Source organism: Triticum dicoccoides, chromosome 2B (assembly GCF_002162155.2).
Source record: "Triticum dicoccoides isolate Atlit2015 ecotype Zavitan chromosome 2B, WEW_v2.0, whole genome shotgun sequence".
Lineage (NCBI taxonomy): Eukaryota > Viridiplantae > Streptophyta > Magnoliopsida > Poales > Poaceae > Triticum > Triticum dicoccoides.
This window is the reverse complement of record NC_041383.1, coordinates 114,766,812-114,772,047: the sequence shown is the minus strand read 5'-3', so window position 1 is coordinate 114,772,047 and position 5,236 is coordinate 114,766,812.

Genomic DNA, 5,236 nt, shown 5'->3' with positions numbered 1-5,236 from the left:
ACGTATGTTCGTGCTTGTACTTTTGAGAGACAGTTACAGGAGGATGCATTGGGTGACTACAAAAACTACTATTCCAATTCATGCTCACTACCATCATTTGATTCCTCCACTGTTGCACCTACTAAAGCAGCCAGACCACAGATTGTGAGTGCGACATCATCTCAAGTGTATGGTACATTGTCATTGTCCATACCAACATCAGCTACGTCTTTGCGATAAGGTAACAACAAAGGTATTGATGATATAACTTCACATGAGAATGATGCATCCCTAATTAACTTAAATACATCATGTGTTGAGTTACCTGTTATTTTGAGCACACCACCTATTTTAGAGAATCATGTTACTATCATGAATGCATCATGTGATCAAACAAGTGAAATACCAACCATTTTGAGTGCACCCATTGAATTAACTATTGATGCAAAAGAACCAATGTTTAATCATTTTGATATGACCTCTAATCTTGGTGATCATTCTGTGTCCAATGACTTACTTCATGTTTGCTTATTTAAGCATGTTGTAGCATGTAAATTAGATGCAAGTAAGGTTTATTCACCAATGTTGGGATGGTTTAATGATGAATATTGTCAATCTTTTGATAGGGATAAGAGCTTCACTTATATGTGTAAACTGAGTTGCAATATTTTCATACCTTCTACTTATGATAATATTTTGGCTTTATATTTTATGATATATGAAAGTTACTCATGTATACATGTGTCATATGTGCAAAAATCAAGGGAAGTAAAAATGGATGACATATACATATACAACATGTATACCTTGTCTCTTTTGTTAGCCACATTTCAGATTAAGCAACCCCGAGGACGGCTTTGTTTTCAAAAAGGGGAGGATGATGAGGACATGACTACCTTGGATACAACCAAAAATATTGCATACATGCATATTTGTCAGGTGATTTCTAGTGCAAACTATTCAATAATCTATTTATGTTATCCAGAACAAAAATACTTCACACACTTTTGTGTTTTGTCTAATTGAAGGTGTATGGGACATTTGTACAATTCACATATGAAGATAAGGGAGAAAGAGATATTTACTTGCTGTTCATAAAGTTCTCTCACGTCACTTTTGGGCCAAGAGAAGATAGAGTCCAAGTCTCTCACATTCTGGATTCAGATTCGGACTGCACAGACATACCTGACTCAAAACGCAAACAACTTTTTCATACGGAATCCGCATTGGGTGATTCTTTTTTTGTTGGAATCTAGATTTTGTGATATTTCCAACCTAATTGGATTCACCTTCAAATTCGTCCAGAGCATTGAGATATCCACAAAACAATCAGACGCTACAGCAGAATCCGAGTCAAACAACAAGTCCAAAGGTGTTGCATCACCTCCACTTGGGCCCATGAGCCTTGTACGACCTAAGGTTGGTTTTAGGATGCCTTGGGACGTTCTCCCACGTCCTTGGCCGCCACCCCTTCCTCCTATATAAGTAGATCCATCTAGTAGCTTTTTCCTTGGGATTTGTTTAGTTAAAAGTTAGTCATTGCAACTTCGTGTACTTCATTTGTGTCCAACGACCAGACCAAGACTACTTACGGATCCCCACATTTATCAATACTTCATATATACTCGCAATATTCAGATTGCTTTTGTCATATTCTTGCTTGTTCTTCGATTGCTTGCAGGAATAGACCTTCGTGGTCAGGTTGATTGTTCTCCGGCGTGGTCAATAACCTCTCTGAGTTGGTTTAGCATTGCTAAGGCGCAACGTCGTGCATGTTTGTAGTCGGATCTTCAAAGTCATCTTCACCAAATCGATAGTTATCATCTCATCGAAAGATTGGGACATCTCCGCCTCTATCATCATCCGTGGCATTTTGGGCCGAATGAAAAAAAAATGTCATACATATGACACTTCTATGACGATAATTGTGACAAAACCTGGTATCATCATAGATGTGGTGGGCTCCTACTTCTATGACAAAAAATCATGACAAAAAATGGGCTTTTCGTCCTGGGCGGGCCAGAGACGCAGCTGCATGACATTCTTTGGGCCATCCATGACGGAGAAAACCGTGGTAGAAGCGAGGGCGAGGAAAATTTCGGGGAGTTGCCGGTTACGGTGGGAGGTCGGGGGCCGAGCGATGCGCGTTTCTCTTGTACATGTACGCACGTGTGTGCGAGGCGTTGGCTCTAACTGAACCCGAGCGAGGCGTTGGGCTCTAACTGAACCCGAGCGATTGCATTGCAGGCTACGTGTTACTAAACCCGAGCGATTGTGACACTCCAAAATTTTTATTTGTTTTTTATCAAAAACTTTGTGGTTTTTGAGGAGAGGTTATTTAAAAAAATTTCTTTTTCAGAAAAACCTTCCACTTAAAAACTTCCTTTGCTTTGGCAAGGATTTTGTTTTCAAACTTTGGTGTTTGATCTTTTGAAACTTCTTCTCTGTTGGTTCTCTCTCAAATTCATTTTTGGAGTTTAATTTGTTTTATTTTAAAATGAAACTCTATGAAAATTTGGGGATTTTCATATCTTGGAACCATCCTTGACTTGGCATTTCTGCCCATGTGGTAAAACCCCTCCAAAACCTCCCCTACACCTTGTGATCAACCTAAGTTCTCTGTCCCAACTAATCCAAACAAGTTTTGGATTTTATTCTAATTATTTTTTCATCTCAAATCAAATCTGAAAATTATTTGGAGCCTGAGGGAGTTTCAAAGCAAGTACCCTATTGCATGTGAGTTTGGACCCCAAACCAACTCTCCTGGATAGTCCTTGGTACCCACAACCCAGAACCATCTTCATCCACTCCTTCTCTTTTCAAATTTTTCAAAATTCAGTCCCTGCAAGTTTGGACCAGATTTGCCAAATTTGATGAAATTCATATCTACACTGCTCCAAAAATTCCACCAAAATTCAGGCAACCTATTTGAGCAATGAGAAGCCACTCCACCAAAAATCAGCTCAAGGAAAAATCTCCAGAGGCCAATTTCATTCTGTCGAACACCTTGCATGCACTGCTGGTGTTCAAAATTCAGAAAAATTCAGTTTCAGTGTCGTTTGCGTTCGTCAGTTTCTCTCACGCGTAGACAGTGCACTTGGCACGTTCCTCGCAGCCTCTCCCTCTTGTCCGGAGCTTCACACGCGTGCGTGGAGCCTTCCTGGCGTCGGTGGCACGCTGGCCCGCCCTCGCCGGCGTCTTCTGCGGCGTCGGGACCTCCCGTGGCGGCCGACAGAAGGCACACCACGGCAGAACACCGTTCAGCGCCGCCCAAAGCCCCTTGGCTCTCCGCGTGTCCCTGCCGTGCCAGCGCACGCCCGTGGCACCGTCGCCGTGGCCCGGCAAGCACGGAACGTGCTCCCTGCCGCCGACGGACCGCGCCACCCCCGTTCCGTCGAGCTCACCCATAACGCCAAACCCCAGCCCGTTTAGCGCCTAAATGGGACCGGTGGACCTCAACGGCGATGCCCAAGCCCCTAATCCCCCTGCACATCCACGGCACCGCCGTATTCACTCGCCGGAGATCCCCGTTCACGGCAACCGCCTCGGGCCGCCTATAAAAAGGGCCCCCGAGCTCACCCTCGTGCACACCTCGTCCCCACTCCTCACCAACACCACACCAGGCCACTCGGAGGACCTCGAGGAGGTCTCCTCCCCCAACTCAGGCCGCCCCGATCTGCCTCTGCCTCCATCGCGATTCGCTCCGGTGAGGCCATCTCCGGCACCCAAACCCCGCCTGTTACTCTCTCTAGCTACCAGGAGCCTAACTCCCTCGTCAATTTGATCTCTGCAGCCCTCTACGACGAGTTCCTCGACCACCCGAGCCGCTGTCCGCCGGAGCAAAGCTCGCCATCGACGTGGTACTCGCCGGCGACCACCACCACCACCAACCGACGCGGAATGGCACCCTGAGCACGGAGGTACCCTTCGATCCCCCTGCCTCGCCGTGGATCGCCGCCGGCGACCACGGCGGCTCTCGGGTGCCGACGAGCTTCGTTCCCCCCTCTTTTTTTGAAGTTCAAACCTGACGCGTGGGACCCCACCGTCAGCCTCTCTGCTCTCTCTGTTGAAACGTTTTCTGGAAGCGCCTTCGGGCAAAGTACATTTTCCCTTTGGGCTGGCGTAGTTTCTGCCGAAGCGTTTTCTGTTCTTACAAGCTAGCCCCTGGAAATCTTCTGTTTCATTACAGATGAGTCCCTGGGCAAAAACCCTTATAACTTTTAAACAGAAAAGTATTTTTGATTGATTCTTTTTCTGTTCTCTTTAAAATTTTGTCTAGTTTTTTATCAGATTTATTTGAAAAATATTTGGAATACTTTTTTGTGCACCTCTTGGTATTTACGATAGCGCATATATTTTCTTTAGACCGTAGATACCGAAGGAGGTGACGGAGCCGCGAACTTCACCGAGCTAGGCTCCGACTACTCTGAACCAGGCAAGCATGTTTGAACTTTTGATATGATGAGTGTCTTGGCATGTTTTGCATTTAGTTAGTTTTATGGCATGTTGAGAAGCATATCGATGAACGTTATTTTATGCGATAATGAGGTAAGTGAGTTCGATGATCCATAAGTGGATGGATGTGAGTATGAATGGCCATGTGTTGGCATGAGGATGGGTGAGATGGCAGTGTTGTAGCATGCCAGTCTTATGCCGGACTATGTGACTTCAGTGTCAAACCGTATCGGTCCAGTTCCTCTCATTTCCTTCCCTGTACTACCACATGTTTTCCGAAAGGAATATGGTTTAGTAAGTTGCAAACCGCTTTTATGGTACACACCAAAAGGAGAGGCCGTGATGATGGTTCCATGGCCCTGGATTAAAGCCAGTCATCCGGTCAGGGGGCATGGGTGTTTCCGGTTGGGACCGAGAGGGGGGCACCCCTTAGAGCGCGCGTATATAAATTTGATCCCATGCTATTCGAGATTGTGATCTCCCCATCTCAAAAGTTTTTCTTGGACGATGTCTAGGGTGATTCCTAGCATCGAGAGGTAGGATGGGTGTGTACTGGTTAGCTGTGTTTTCTTCCGAAATACCGTAAACGGAACTAGTCCTTCGTGACTACAGAAATCCGTTGGCTGTGGGAACAATTTTGTACAAACTCTGCAGAGTCATATATTCCTCCAAATCATCTATTCCCTGTCCCAAGTCGATATTATCTTATCCTAATCAAATGTCAGTTTTGATGGCAGAGACTTCGGTGATTCGTTCGAATGCTAACTCCGGTTAAATGATTATCCCTGTGGATGGACTAACC